At 48.1% G+C, this 16,832-nt stretch overlaps 1 pseudogene; it reads right to left on the reverse strand.

Moving 5' to 3' along the window:
- Positions 1-565: 565 nt before the first annotated feature.
- LOC136657747 (5S ribosomal RNA) lies at positions 566-685 on the reverse strand (annotated as a pseudogene).
- Between the last annotated feature and the right edge of the window lie 16,147 nt (positions 686-16,832).

A 16,832-nucleotide genomic window follows, 5' to 3' on the forward strand; every position in this document is an offset into this window, starting at 1 on the left:
TCCTGCAGCGGCGGGGGGGCCAGGGGGGTCGTCCCACCTGTCAGCCCCGACCAAGAGCGGCAGCGGCCGCAGCACTTACCTCTGGGCTCCTACAGGGGCATGGCTGGGCTGGGTTGGGCCGGACCTGACTGGAAGGGAAGGGGAGGGTCACTCGGGGCCTCCCGCGGCAACCGCCATCAGAGTGACTCCATCTCGAACTCCCGCCCCTCCCCCCTTCCGCTACGGAGCCCCAGGAAGCACCTCAGTCCAGCGCAGCCCAGCTCCCCCTCCTGCCGCCGCCCACTTTAGCTCCTGCTCTTCCGGCATGCAGCGCCACGAAACTGATGAAACCGACTAGAGTCTAGTCAGTTTCGTCAGTTTTGTTGCTGCATGCCTGAAGAGCAGCTAAAGTGTCAGTTTCAGTGTCAGTTTAGTGTCAGATAAATATGTCAGTTTTGTCTAGTCACTAGACGAAACTGACTTATTAACAGTTTGGAGAGACAGGGCTCCGTGATCTACTCATTTTGCCTCGCGATCTACCGGTAGATCGCGATCTACCTATTGAGCACCCCTGGACTATGGTATAACCCTACAGCAGCCGGTATTCCCAGGCGGTCTCCCATCCAATTACTAACCAGGCCTGACCCTGCTTAGCTTCCGAGATCAGACGAGATCAGGCACATGCAGGGTAACAGTTGCTGCCTGGCTGTTCCAAATCAGGTTAAGATTGGGATGCCCATTGCTGAATTTTAGTGGATACATTTCTGATTTGCATTTTTTTTTAAAGAAACAAATGCTGACCTCATTCATTTTCTCATTAAATGTTGTAAGTAGTCCATCACTGTTACAAATCTACAGAGCCAACAGTCCTGACAGAATAGGGTCACTAGCTCTTCTAGCTTGAGATTTCAACACATTTTATCTTAAAACAAAACAAACAAACCAAATCCCACTGCTAAAAGAAATACTATTGGTACTAACCATTCCCTTCTGGGGATTATCTTGGGCTTGAATCAGAATGTGGCTCTGAAAACAGAACTACTTTCCAAGAAAAGTTGCTAAAATAATTCATTTTTTTCTGAGTCTATTCTGACAATTCAGACCATAATAAATAAATTCAGTCCATAATAAATTCAGACATTTATTATGATCAGTTGCCCTCGGAAGGGGGGGGGTGATTTATAAAAGCTTAAGGAAATAGCGCAATATTGGGCCTTTCCAGCAAGGCACCAGAAGGAGAAACAGAAATGGGAAATTATTATTTTTTCCACAAGGGTGGGGGGTGGGTTGAAAACTTGAGTTGGAAAGCACCTGGCTTTCCCACTCAACAATCCAATCTTAACAATGATGATCTCCCAAGAAGGTAGCATATTCTCTCTTCCACCTGTTGAGAGGTGTAAATCTATGAGATACAGTTCGTTGAAATCAATATTGGCTGATAACAGTGCTCCAAAAATATCTATGTCTCTCCTGTGATCCATTCCAGGTGTCAGCTCTAAAGAGGAGGCCCAATCTAGGCCACCAGGAGAAGTCATTTGGATGGTCAATAGGAGGCTGAAGTGCCATTCGGATGCAAGGCGTTAATGTCTTGCTTGAGGTCGGACAGTCTTTGTTAAGGGTTGACTGACAGTGTCTTGGGCATATAAATGATTCCCAAAGAGATAAAGATTGCTTGAGCGGTGATTGTGTTGGGCTGTGTCTAGACACCATGCATCAACAATTTGCAAAGGTCGCACAATGAGCCATTGTGATTCTGTGAGGGTAGGGGCTGGGGGAGAGAAAGAGGGGGGCATTCATGGTAGTTCTCCCATCCCAATTATTCCTGAGGGATGCCTCTCTAAATAATTTAGAACAATTGATTCAAATTTCAGAGGAATATATGTTATTGGTTTATCAAACTTCAGAAGAATTATAAGGAACTAGAATAACAGAGTTGGAAGGGGACCTAAAAGGTCATCTAGTCCAACCCTCTGCCTGTAGCAGGATATCCTCCTCGAGCATCTCCAAAAGATGCTTGTAAAGCCTCTGCTTGAAGACCTCCAGTGAGGGAGAGTCCACCATCTCTCTCATCAACCTGTTCCACTGCTGAACTGCCCTTACCCTCAGGAATTTCTTCCTGATATCCAAGCAGAATCACTTTTCATGCAGTTTTTACCCATTGGATCTTGTTCTACTTTCAGAGGTAGCTGAGAACAAATGTGTCCCCTGAGAACAAATAGCCCTTCAGGTATTTGATGAGAGCTATGATATCCCCTCTCAGCCTTCTCTTCTCCAGCCTGAGCATACCAGTTCCCTCAACCTTTCCTGGTAGGGATTGTTCTCCAGTCCTCCAATCATCCTTGTTGCCCTCTTCTGAACCTGCTCCAGTTTGGCTGCCTCTTTCTTAAAGTGAGGGGCCCAGAATTGGACCCCAGTACTCCAGGTGAGGTCTAATCGGTACAGAGTAAAGCGGAACCACAGCTTTTCATTACTTGGAAGCTACAGTACTACTATTGCAGGCTAAAATTGTATTTGCCTTCTTTGCAGTCGCATCTGCTGACTCATTGCTGATTCATGTTCAACTTGTGATCCATTGACGGGTAGATAGGACTCATTAGCCTGGGAAGGTAGCTCATCTGAGAGAAGAAAAACTCTGATCCCAAACCTCCACTGCCTTGTGGCTACATCCAGTTATGGAAAAGGCTTCAGGAGTCAACCTCGAGGCAAAATCCGGAGCCGGAGTCCCTGAGGCAGTTCATGGCTGAACACAGTCACATTCTGGCAACTCCTGCGACGCCGCTGGAACCAATCGTATTGGCTTCTGCCTTTCCATTGGACCATTCCAGCGAAGTGGAGAGGGGGGATTTGCTGCATGGGTAACAGCCTATCCTCCATACCTACTTTACCCAGGCTTCGTGCACTGGAGAGGATACTCTGTTCCAGAACCACCATTCAGAGCGCGATACCATAGTCTTCCGAGACTGAAGCATGCCAACATAATGTGATCCATTGCAACTCCAAGATCCCTCTCACATGTTGTGCTGCCAAGCCACATATCTCCCATTCTATACCTGTGTCTTTGGTTATTTTTTGCCTAAGTGCTAAGTCGTGCCTTTGTCCCTGTTGAACTTCATCTTATTCATTTCAGCCCAATATTCCATTTTGTCTAGGTCTTCCTGAAGGCTTCCACTGTGTTTGTTACTCCTCCCAGCTTGGTGTCATTCGCAAATTTGATGAGGCCCCCTTGTATCCCTTCATCCAAGTCATTGATGAAGTTGTTAAAGACCATTGAACCCAAGACAGATCCCTGGGGTACCCCAATCAAAACTGTCTTTCAAGCTGATGTGAAGCCATTGACAAATACCATTTGTATGCAGCCATCCAATGAGTTGTGAATCCATCTAACAATTGTATTCTCTAGCCCAGTGGTTCTCAAATGTTTACCACTGGGACCCACTTTTCAGAATAAGAGTATCTCAGGACCCACTGGAAGTGATGTCATGACCGAAGTGACATCATCAGCCAGGAAAAATTTTTAACAGTCCTAGGCTGCAATCCTTCCCACACTTACCATCATTGTTAAAAGCATATACAGATTAGCCGGTTAAAAGTACAGATCTGTAACAATTCCCCAAATGCAATTACATACCATGGTAGCATCAAGTCTAATATATTAAAAATAAAATATTGAAATAAATAGGGACCCACCTGAAACTGGCTCACGACCCACCTAGTGGGTCCCAATCCACAGGTTGCAAAACACTGCTCTAGCCCATATTAGAACTGCAGTTTTTCCCCCCCTTCGGCTGCACCCAGGTTTTTGCCTGCCCTGCCAAACCAGGGCCCAGGCAAGACTTTAATCCCAGCTAAATTGATCCCAGCCAAAGCTTTCCCTTCCTTCACAAAAGCGGAGGAACAGATATCCCGTTGTCCTGTTTTCCGAGTAATTCCTCATGAACATTCCATGCCATCACAGCAGCTCAGCCAATCGGTGTGCAAGACTCCAGCACCACTAACAGTACATGATTTATTGGCAGATTGTACAGCTTAATTATACATGAAAGAATCCAGCTTTGCACGCGTGTGTGACATATGCTGGAGACTAATTTAATTTTTTTTAATGAAATTTCTGCTAGCACTGTACGTGCCTGTAGTTTGTGCATGAGCAACATGTAATCATTTGCCATTTCCCCCCTGGTTTCAGGTTTCTAATTACCAGACTCAGCTGCTTGATGTTCTGCTTATGTCTTTGGAAAAATGCATTGCCCTTGCTGGGCTATCATTTACCTTAATTTGGGAGGCAGGACATGGCAGCCTAAGGAAGAAGCTGTCCTCCACAAATGGGATGTTGATGAATCAATCAAGAAGTATTTGAGATCTGCTCAGATCAGAGTTTGGGTCCAACCTCTGGACCTCATTTAAGTAAGAGAGCCAAGAATCAATGGGTTTGCAACCTTGAGAAGTGGCAAAAGGGGGGGGGGTTCAAGGAGCTGTAGCTTTCTGTATGATACAAATTTTGCAGTTATCTTAGAACGGTACAACAGCATTACTACCCCATCCAGAAAGGGAAATCCACTTGTCCAGTGGATAGCATTTGTAATGGAAGATCAGAAGATCATCAGGTGGATGATGTGGTGTTGACAGTGATCCCATGTTTTGACAGCTGGTTGACAGCTCTGGGAAGGGCAGGGCTGGCTCCACAGCTGTAATCAATCAAGGCCAATGGAAACCTGGTTGGACACCTGAGCTTCATTTGACCTTGATGGGACCCGAGCTAACGAGGTAGCTCACAGCCGAGCTGCATTTGGACGTAACAAGGGGCTGTAGGATAAAAGGCAGCTTCAGAAGGAGCAAAGGGCTGGCCAGAAGTGGGACCCTGACCCAGAGGGACACCTAGGTGGACTCACACTGGGAGAAGGGGACTGCCAGAACTCTGCTGGAGGACACACAGAGGAGAGGACTGCCAGGACTCTGCTGGAGAGCACTGCTGGAGAGGTGGGACTCTACTGCAGAAGACTGGACCGGGAAGACTGGACTGTGCTTTGGAGACCGGATGGGACTTGAATTGGAGGCTTCAGACCTTTACCCACTGAGTTAAGTGGCGTTTTGGGGAGGGAAAGCCTCTGGACAAGAGGACTTGCAGGGAGTGTCTGTATTCATAGCAATAATAATAATAATAATAATAATAATAATAATAATAATAATAAAACTTTATTTTTATCCCGCCCTTCTCCCAAAAAGGGACCCAGGGCGGCTAACAACATATAAAACAAATTAAAACATAATTTCACAGATAAAAACATATTAAAAAACACATTAGCAGAACCCATAAAAACAGTAGTCAGAAGAGTCAGAATAAAAGAGCATAAAACAGCAGTTCTTAGAGGAATCGGGCCTGTAAAAAAGCAACTAAAAGATATATAAAAGATGTTAAAAAGGCCAGAACGTCAGAAGGCTTGGTTAAACAACAAGGTCTTCAGGCCTCGCCGAAAGGATTCAAGAGAGAGAGCCATTCTCAAGTCAAGGGGAAGGGAGTTCCACAACGTTGGTGCCACTACTGAGAAGGCCCTATTTCTTGCTGCCGCCCCACGTACCTCCTTAGGCGGCGGCACTTGTAAAAAGGCCTTCTCTGATGACCTGAGAGGACGAGCCGGATTGTATGGGAGTAGGCGGTCTCTAAGATAACCTGGCCCAGAGCAGTATAGGGCTTTAAAGGTCAAAACCAGCACCTTGAATTGGGCCCGGAAACGAATGGGCAGCCAATGTAGCCCCCGGAGAAGCGGGCTGACAGAGTCAAACCGCCTAGCTCCAGTGACCACACGGGCTGCCGCATTCTGCACTAATTGCAGTTTCCGAACCGTCTTCAGGGGCAGCCCCACATAAAGCGCGTTACAATAATCTAACCTCGATGTCACCGTAGCATGGATCACTGTGGCCAGGTCTGCACGATCCAAGTACGGATGCAGCTGGCGCACCAGCCGAAGCTGAGCAAAGGCCCCCCTAGCCACAGCCGCCACCTGGGAATCCAGGAGCAGCTGCGAGTCCAGGTGGACCCCCAAGCTGCGGACCTGCTCCTTCAGAGGGAGTGCAACCCCATTCAGAGCAAGCTGATAATCTAGCACCTGCATCGAGGATTTCCGAACCAGGAGAGCCTCTGTCTTATCCAGATTTAATTTCAGCTTGTTAGCCCCCATCCAGATCCTCACTGCTTCCAGACAGCGCTCCAGGCCCTCAACCGCCACCCTGGAGTCTGGAGGAAAGGAGAGATAAAGCTGGGTGTCATCAGCATATTGATGACACCCCACTCCAAACCCCCGGATGACCTCTCCCAGCGGTTTCATGTAGATATTAAATAGCATGGGGGACAGAATTGAGCCCTGTGGCACCCCGCACCTCAATGGCCAGGGTGTCGAACAGGCATCCCCCAGCACCACCATCTGGGACCGACCTTCCAAGTAGGAGCGGAACCACCGCAAAACAGTGCCTCCAACTCCCAACTCGGCCAATCGGCCCAGAAGGATACCATGGTCGATGGTATCGAAAGCCACCGAGAGGTCCAGCAGGACCAACAGGGACGCACTCCCCCTGTCCAGTCCCCGGCGAAGGTCATCCACCAAGGCGACCAAGGCAGTTTCCGTCCCAAAGCCTGGCCTGAAACCAGATTGAAAAGGATCCAGATAATCCGCTTCATCCAAGACCCTCTGGAGTTGGGCCGCCACCACCCGCTCAATTACCTTGCCCAGAAACGGGATGTTGGAGACTGGCCGATAGTTGTTCAACACATTGGAATCCAGGGAGGGCTTCTTCAGGAGGGGGCGAACCACTGCCCGCTTCAAAGCAAGCGGCAGTGTCCCCTCCCCCAAAGAAGAGTTGACCACCCTCGCCGTCCACTCAGCCAGTCCCCCCCAGGCAGCTCTTATCAGCCAAGCTGGGCAAGGGTCAAACAGGCAGGCAGACGGCCTCACACTCCAAAGGAGTCTGTCCACATCCTCAGGCTGCACAAGCTGAAAAGAATCCCACAACACTGGACAAGCAGTTGCCAGGGGGACATCATCAGACATTGTCAATGTGGCATCCAAGTCATAACGAATGCGATCGATTTTATCTGCAAAATGTTGCGCAAACACGTCACAGCGGCTGACCATGTATTCCTCCTGGTCCACTGGCGGGGCCTGATGGAGGAGGCCCCGCACCACACGGAACAGCTCTGCCGGACGGCTATCAGCAGACGCAATGGTAGCAGAGAAGAATGATTTCTTCGCTGCTACCACCGCCACGGAGTAGGCTCTGTAATGAGCTCTACTCCGTGTCCAATCGGATTCATCACGAGTTTTCTGCCACCGTCGCTCTAGACGCCTGCCCTGCCGCTTCATCAGTCGCAGCTCCTCAGTGAACCAAGGAGCCGCTCCGAGTCTGTGACGTGGCAGAGGTCGCTCCGGAGCAATCTCATCCACTGCCCTGGACATTTCCCCGTTCCAGAGGTCAACCAGGGCCTCAGATGAGACGCCAGTCTTGGCAGTGGGGAAATCCCCCAGAGCCCTCAGGAAACCTTCAGGATCCATTAGCCTCCGGGGGCGGACCATAGAAAACGGTCCCCCGCCTCTGCAGAGGTAGGAAGTCGCAACCAGCCTAAACCTTACCAGGAAGTGATCTGTCCATGACAACGGAGTGATCTTGATCTCCTCTACATCCAGATCACTGCCCCCGTGCCCAGCTGTAAACACCAGGTCCAGCACGTGTCCTGCAGTATGTGTCGGGGCCAAGATCTTCTGGGATAGGCCCATGGTTGTCATGGCAGCCATGAAATCCTGAGCTGCACCTACCGCAGGGGCCTCGGCATGAACATTGAAGTCCCCCAGCACTAACAGGCGGGGGGCCTTCAATGCTACCCCCGAGATCACTCCAGTCAGCTCAGGCAGGGAGACTGTTGGGCAGCAGGGCGGGCGGTACACCAACAGAATCCCAATCCTGTCTGGTCCTCTCAACACAACATGCAGGCACTCGAACCCAGCAGACTGCTGGACAGGGCACCTGGTGAGGGAGATGGACTCACGATAGACCATTGCAACTCCCCCTCCCCATCCCTGCAATCTTGGCTGCTGCAACACCTGGAAGCCTGGCGGACAAAGTTCAGAGAGACTAACGCCTCCCTCCACGTCCAGCCAGGTCTCCGTAATGCATACCAGGTCGGCTTTCTCATCCAGAATCAAATCCTGGATGATACAGGTCTTATTATTCACCGACCTGGCATTCAAAAGTAGCAGCTTCAGATCCAGGGACTCACCGCCAAGACCACCAGGCATCCGAGAACTGGGGGAGGGACCAGAAGGGGAGATGATCTGCCTGTGATTAACTCTCCTTCTCCTGTAACGGCCTGTCCGACCCCCACCGCCATATCTCCCCTGGCCCGTCACTCTCTTGATAGTGGCACTAAATTTGGGTAGTTGCTATAGATAAGGAGTTCTGTGTTCATTCCTTTGCACACCACAGCTGTTCTTTCTAGAGATAAGAGGGGGTGTTAAATAGCCAAAAAGCGGGCATTAGAAGGGAGTTGAGATATTTGGACGGGACAAATTGGTGTAGTCAGCAGGAGTCAAAAATTGGGATAGGACAGCATTGGTGCAGCGGGGCTGCCTCTGCTGTACCCAGCACTCATCAGGAGCAGGATGGAGGTCTCTTTAGGGGTGATATTTTCCCCCTTACGAGAAGTACCACTGCAGCCTGGCCTATGGAGCGACTTGGAAGTCCTCCTGCTATTTAGCTGGTGGAAGTCCAAGCAGCCCTGTGTAGGATGGTCAGGTCTAGGAGGGAAGGTAGAATATGGTGGAGATCTCCCTCCCAGGCCCATTCCACTCTCTCCTCCCCAATGGGGAAGCAGATGGCAGCCAGATGGGCTATTTTGCCTGACCGGTTGCCGACAGGAAGCAGTTAGAGCACATGCTCTGGCACCCCCCCCTCCCCCACGATGGCACCCAGAGCATGTGCCATGTTTAGGTACACCCCTGAGTGGCTCTTCCCCCTCCACTTCGGAGCCAGGGAAATGCCCCCGTTTTGCTTCCACCACCTGGAATGACTCCTAAAGGGAGTGCTCATTCACAAGGTGAGGCTCCCTGCAAAACTTAGTGCACCCCTTCTAGCTACACCACTGCTTGCAGCAGCTACTCATGTGAAAGATGTGTAGTTAAACATGAATCAGACCATTTTTTTTCCTTTAGAAAGATGTGGTTGTGGGCATTCATTAATGCCCTTAAGATTCGTCAGTAAAATGTTTTAAAATTAAACCTTAATATAAAATTGTAAGAGAAATGTGTGACTGTATTTGGAAACATGATTAATAAAAAAAAAGTATTGAAAAGTGCAAGCATAAGCAAGTATCAGTACTGTATAGCCCTCTATAGGAATAAAGCAATTTTTGTTTAACCTGGAAAAAAGGTTTAAATAAAATTTCAAATGACCAAATCAATTAACAGCCCAATCCTAGCCATACTTTCCTGGGAGTAAGCCCCATTGACACTAATGGAACTTACTTCTGCATAGGCATGCATAGGATTGGGCTGTAAGTTGTAAGTTGTAAGGTGCAAAAGAGAGCGACTAAAATGATTACGGGGCTGGGGCACCTTCCTTATGAGGAAAGGCTACGGCGTTTGGGCTTCTTCAGCCTAGAAAAGAGGCGCCTGAGGGGGGACATGATTGAGACATACAAAATTATGCAGGGGATGGGCAGAGTGGATAGGGAGATGCTCTTTACACTCTCACATAATACCAGAACCAGGGGACATCCACTAAAATTGAGTGTTGGGCAGGTTAGGACAGACAAAAGAAAATATTTCTTTACTCAGCGTGTGGTTGGTCTGTGGACCTCCTTGCCACAGGATGTGGTGATGGCGTCTAGCCTAGACACCTTTAAGAGGGGATTGGACAAGTTTCTGGAGGAAAAATCCATTATGGGGTACAAGCCATGATGTGTATGCGCAACCTCCTGATTTTAGAAATGGGTTATGTCAGAATGCCAGATGCAAGGGAGGGCACCAGGATGAGGTCTCTTGTTATCTGGTGTGCAACCTGGGGCATTTGGTGGGCTGCTGTGAGATACAGGAAGCTGGACTAGATGGGCCTATGGCCTGATCCAGTGGGGCTGTTCTTATGTTAAGTTGTCAGTGATCACTGGATTACTGCCAAGACAATTACCCCTCTGCAAAGCATGTAGCTTTGTGCCTTTCTTTGACTCTTTTCTTCACCGTGATTAAGGCTTGCGTAGGAGCTGAGAATAGCTTACACATTTTCATTTTTAGGTACGGGCCTCCCACATTATCCTCAGGAACCATTATCTGTTCCAGGAACCCCCATGAATAATGAAACTTTAATCCACCTGGATTTATACTCATCTTGGAGGATTAGGGGAGCAATACCTAATGGGTATAGGTGTAGTCTCAACCAGTAAGAGCAAATGGCTATCCAGACATGGGCCTCTATCCTAATCAGGCCTGATTCCAGATGTAAAAAAGTGTTTGAGACAGTACTGAATACACTAAAGGCGGCCCTAATAAATTTAGACTGGACAGGCTCCATTATCATGATGTTGGGAAAAGGTCCCAACTGCGCTCCATACAGTAATTGGGCCATCACCTTTGCCTCCCTGATCCAATGAATGCAGCCCCCAAAAACACCTGAGAAGGAAGTCCCTCCCTCCAAGCAGACGAATGCATTGAGCCCTATGGAAAGTGAAACTAAGCCTCACAGTGGAGTTTACTCATGAGTAAGCAAACATGCCTTGGCTGGTGTGGAAGATCAGGTGAAGGAGAGTGCAAGGCTACCAGAATGGTCCTGATCCTATGCACCTGCAGCTAAACAAGTGCTCCAGAAGGCAGCCTCCCCCCCCCCCCCCACTAAAAAGGATCAAAACAGAGGCTTCAGCTGATAAAGTGAACCTTTTTGAGACCTGCAAAGCCAGGTGGATCCTGACAGCGATCTGGTTTAAACAGAAGTTCTTAAATTGAATTGGGCACTGGGTAGGGCTGAAAATCTTACTGGTTTTGGAGGGGGCTGTTATTGCAGGCAGGCTACAGAGGAAATTCACTTGGTGGACCAGGGCTGGACCAGCATTTTAATTTGCCTGATGATGTCACTTCCACCATGACATCACTTCTGGTGAGTCTTGGACAGATTGTCATTCTAAAAAGTGGGTCCCAGTGCTAAAAGTTTGAGAACAGCTGCAATAAGGTGTTAGTAAGTTGATACCCTGGGGGGGGGGTGTTCGTGTGACACTACTAGTGATCAAAATCACTAAAATCACAATTTGGAAGAATAATACCATCATGTTATATATCAATCAATGCGTAATTTCATGCAGAATGTCTTCTATCTTTGTTCTATCAAATGGTACAGCCAAAAAACCAGTGGGGGTGGAGTGATGGTACATCACCACGCCCACCACCTGGGGTGTTGCCCCGCCCACTGCATGGGGGGATGACGCACTGGCATCCCGCACCGGGTGACGCGAACCCTAGTGACTCCACTGCCTGGGAGTACACCTCCCTGAACACAATGGGGCCTACTTCTGAGTACACCTGCATAGAACTGCACTGTAAGGTTGCAATCCTATGCACACTTACCTTGGAGTAAGTCCCACTTAACTCAGTGGGACTTCCTTCCGAGTAGGCATGCAGGGGACTGCATGTCAGCCCTTTTTAAAGTCCTGTGAAATTTAGAGGCACTTAAAATGTGCGTCATTTCAGGCTTGCTGCAGCATTTATGATTTGAGCACTTAGATCTTTAAGATGATGGAAATCTGGGCACGGTGCACAGATGGGTGTCACGAGACCATATGCTAAAAGTCAAATTCATTTGTTTGAATTCCTTTTATAGGTGTGATGTGCTGTTTGTATATTTTAAAAAAAGTTGCCACGTTTTGCTTTGTTCCTGAGGACTGAACTGGGAGTGGTCGCAAAGAATTCTATCCTCAGTTCCACCCTGAACCTGTTTGATTCTAGAACAGTGGGTTTCAAGCTGTGGGTCAGGACCCACTGGTGGGTCATGATCTGCTTTTTGGTTGGCTGCCAGAGTGATGGAAAGATCAGATAACTAATTGCCTCAAGCCCTGAAGCTGTTCAAAAATCAGATACTGTAGCTGCTAATTTCGTTGCAAAGAGCTCAGCTCCTGCAGTTTGCAAGCTTGTGTCAATATAGGGAAATAAATGTTTGAGGGTCTTTTTTTCTGGTTATTATTACTTATAAATCAATGTATTATTTCTTTCTAGATCTTGTTTTTTAAAAGTCTGGCAAAGCTAGGTGAGTCCCAACAGAGTCATTTAAAAATGTGGGTCCTGGTGCTAAAATGTTTGGGAACCACTGTTCTAGAAGCATAAATTTATGCTGCTGTCTCTGATCTATCGATCTATGAATGAATGAATGAATGAATGAATGACAAAGTTCCAAACAACACAGTCCTGGAATGTGCTGGAATCCCTAGCATGTATGCACTGCTGAAACAGAGACGCCTGCGTTGGCTCAGTCATGTCGTGAGAATGGATGATGGCCGGATCCCAAAGGATCTCCTCTATGGAGAACTCGTGCAAGGAAAGCACCCTACAGGTAGACCACAGCTGCGATACAAGGACATCTGCAAGAGGGATCTGAAGGCCTTAGGGATGGACCTCCACAGGTGGGAAACCCTGGCCTCTGAGCGGCCCGCTTGGAGGCAGGCTGTGCAGCATGGCCTTTCCCAGTTTGAAGAGACACTTGGCCAACAGTCTGAGGCAAAGAGGCAAAGAAGGAAGGCCCATAGCCAGGGAGACAGAGCAGGGACAGACTGCACTTGCTCCCGGTGTGGAAGGGATTGTCACTCCCAAATCGGCCTTTTCAGCCACACTAGACGCTGTTCCAGAACCACCATTCAGAGCGCGATACCAGAGTCTTTCGAGGCTGAAGGTTGCCAACAACAATCTATCTATCTAGATAGACAGACAGACTCTTTTCTTGCTCAATGGAACATTCACAAACCAACTATCTGTGCTCTTCCCCCCCCCCATTATTTTGTATCTGCAAAATAATTTTACTAGCTAATTAACATGAACCAACTTTGAAGACAATGTACTTAACTCCTACCAATAGAGGTCGCTAAACTACCACAGGGAAAGAGGAAGCTCCTGAGGTTCTAACCCAGCCTGCCTTTCAACTGGCTCTCCATTGATTCATACTGCAATACTGTAGAGAAGAAAAAGTTGAATAATTACTGGGATGATGAAGAATGCAAGGTATGGCTTGGGGTGGGGGGGGATTTTTCTTTTCTAAGAAAAGATTGTTGTCATAACATGAGAGTGAAAGCAAGAGTGCATGAAACTATGACAACACAATGATTTAATGCTCAAGTCTGCAGAATTTTTTTCCCCCTATGCTAAAAAAATCAGATGAAAATGGATGTTCCCTGTTTTCATTGATGTTGAAATTGAACTGAAATTGACGCAACAGGCTAGGGAGGAAAGGGGGGGGTGAACCAAACTGTATTAAAAGAGGCTGGAGAGATACAGACTTGATCAAGAGTGCAGTGGTAAATTTTGAAGTGCAGGAGCTCATCATGTCACTAGTGGCATATGTTTAAGGGTGCAATCCTAACCAACTTTCCAGCACCAAAGTAAGAGCAATGCAACTTCAAGGTAAGGGGTAACAAACATTGCCTTACCTTGAAGAGGTTTCCGTGACTGCCCCCCAACTGCAGGATGCAGCACATGCCCCACTGGCACAGCTATGCCAGTGCTGGAAAGTTGGTTAGGATTGTGCCCTAAGTGAATGGGATATCGCAAACCCACTCAACTGCTGTGCTGGAGAAATGTCGCCGGCTGCATGTTGACCGATTTTAAGGATATTAAAGACAACAAATCCTCTGCCCGTAACAAGAGTGGAAACTAGACGTTAGAATCAGAAGTGCGGTTGCCACTGTTCATGGCAGTGATTCTTCAAACTGTGAGTTGCAGCTCCAAAAGGAGCCATGGGGTACACACAAGGGGGTCACAGGATGTCCCCAGCATTCTCCCCTGGTTCCACCATCTTGGATTGTGCGAGATCACGTGCTATTCTCACAAGATCTTTGTGAGAGCTTATGAGAATAGGGCGAGATCTCGTGCAATGCAAGATGGGTGAGAATGTGGAGATTCTTGTGCGCTCCACATCAGAATCAGCAGATACAGAGAAAAGAGCAGTGGATGTTATTTGAGCAAAAAGGGGGTGCTCTTCTTTGCACCCCTATCACACTCACCCCACTTAGCCAACGGACCATTCCGTCTGCCCTCTGCATTGATCAGGTGGGCAGCTTTGTCTAGCATAGTGATTTTGAACCTTTTCTGTCTCATGGCACATTGACAAGGTACTCAAATTGTCAAGGCACATGCCATCGGTTTTTGACAATTGACAAGGCACACCATGCTGCTGGTGGGGGGCTCACATCCCCCACCGGAGAAGCTGTGGAAGAACGGTGCTGTGATGCTGGGAAGTTTGGGAACTGCTGGTCTGTGTGCTCCCATCCTCCTTGTGCCTAACAGTTACGTGGTGTGCAGGGTTGTGGTTAGGAAAAACTAAAAGTCTGTGCAAGGGTGGCTGTGGCAGATGTGTTGCCATTATGTTAAAGATGGGGGGTGCAATTACAATTGGATGCAGTTAACAGGAATAGCAATGACCAATGTGGCATTCTAGCTGACGTTCCTAACATCTAGCTGATGTTCCATTCTAGCTATGCATTCGTAACGGACCTTGAGGCTTCTTTCACACCAGCAAACGTCCTAGCTGCAAAATAGAACACATGATTTTGAACAAGATCTTTTTATGTCCACTTTTGGAAACCTTTAAGGTTTAAGGGCGCAATCCTAACCAACTTCCTAGCACTGACATAGGTGAGCCAATGTGGTGTGCACTGCATCCTGCAGTGGGGAGGTAGTCAAGGGGGCCTCCTCAAGCTAAGGGCATGTTTGTTACCTTACCTTGGGGCTGCATTGCAGCTAAGTCAGTGCTGGAAAGTTGGTTAGGATTGCGCCCTAAATTACCTATGGACTGCCCCTTCCCCCTTGCTTCAATTGCTTTATTTTAGAGATCATGGAACATTTTTGGCATTTTCAAATGACAAACAGGGAGGCAGAAGAAGTTGATGATGAATGCTGGAATTCTTGCGATTCAAATAAGAATCTGAGAGACAGAGGCAGGTTTAGGGTACCTGGCCTTTGCTATAGAAAGAGCCATGTCAGTTTCCCTTCCGTGTCTCACATAACGTCTTCAGGACAGTTGCCTCTTGGAAATAAAGCTGAAGTCAGTTGATTGGCTTCCATACGGGACCTTCTTTATAAGGCCCAGGTTTTCAAAAAATGGGCAGGGATATCTCGGGGGGGGGGGCAGTTGCAAGGCTGCAAGGGTTGCAGGAAGAAGGCCATGCTCTGAGACCTATCTGCTGCTTTCTGAAGGCTTTACGTAGCCAATTGTCCTATACTGATTCAAATCTTTCATTCATCTACCTCAGGATTGTCTATACTTCTGATCATGACTGCTGGATTTCAGTCTGGTACTTCTAGTCACAAGACGAGCCCCACTTGATCAAGTCAAAGGCCCGTCAGCTTCCTGTAACTCACAGCGGCCCAGCAGATGACTCAGGGCCCAATCCTATCCAACTTTCCAGCACTGGTGTAGCCGCAATGCAGCCCCCAGGTAAGGGAACAAATGTTCCCATACCTTGAGGAGGCCTCTTTGACTGCCTTCCCATCACAGGTTGCAATGCATGCCCCATTGACACAGCTACATGGGCAGTGGAAAATTGGATAGGATTGGGCTCTCAGGTAGCACAAGAAAGCAAGATACCCGAATCCTGATGCCCTCCCTTGCATCTGGCATTCTGAGGTAGCTGACTAGGTAAACCAGGTCAAATATACCCATCATGGCTTGTAACCTGTGATGGACGTTTCCTCCATTAATCTCTCAAATCTCCTTTGAAAGGCATTTAGGCCAGGCAACATCGCCACATCCTGTGGCAAGGAGTTCCACAGATTCATGACACGCTGAGCAAAGAAATATTTTCTTTTGTCTATTTTAACTCTCCCGGCTGTCAATTTTAGTTGATGTCCTCCTTGAAGGTGCCAGAGATTGAAAGTAGGACCATCGTCAAGCAGTACGTACTGAGATACTGAAGGACTCTGCGAACAAATGCTAGACAAAGCTGCCCACGTGAGGGCAGCCAGAATGGCCCATTGGGTAGGCGGGGTGTGGGTGACAAGGGTGCAGGGTAGGGAGTAGCGCTCTTTGCTAAAATAACCTTCACTGCTCTTTTCTCTGTATCTGCTGAGTCTGACGTGGAGCTGACGATACACACAAGAACCTCCACATTCTCACCCACATAATATATGGTTGGCATGAGACTGGAGGTAGGAAAGATTAATTTAGAAGAGATGGCTAAGTTCAGAAAGTTGGAGGAATGCTGTTACAGCGGTATGCACTTAAAGGCAGATGTGTGTGTGTGTGACAACCTAGCTGCCATATAATTTAACACTGACCTAGAAAAGCTTGATGAATGCAAGACGCTAGCTTTCCACTTAGCAGGAGGAGGTGGGGAAGATCAAGCTGCATGGTGAAACTGCTCGGAGGGAATTTCTATCTACCTTGATTAGCCACCACATACCGGTCCTTCCTAAGTATAGCTGCATTCCAGAGGAAGATGGCTTTTTGATTATTTGCTTCTCAGCATCTCGGCTGGCAGGAGAAAGCCACATAAAGAAAAAACACTAGATATACAGTGGGCCCTCCTTCTCCACAGACCCTCGTCATCCACAGGATTGGAGCATTCGTGGATGCTGAGCCCACAACTCAGACCACCTCCCGGTCAGGATCAGAAGTCATTATTATTA

This window comes from Tiliqua scincoides, chromosome 7, assembly GCF_035046505.1.
Source record: "Tiliqua scincoides isolate rTilSci1 chromosome 7, rTilSci1.hap2, whole genome shotgun sequence".
Classification (NCBI taxonomy): domain Eukaryota; kingdom Metazoa; phylum Chordata; class Lepidosauria; order Squamata; family Scincidae; genus Tiliqua; species Tiliqua scincoides.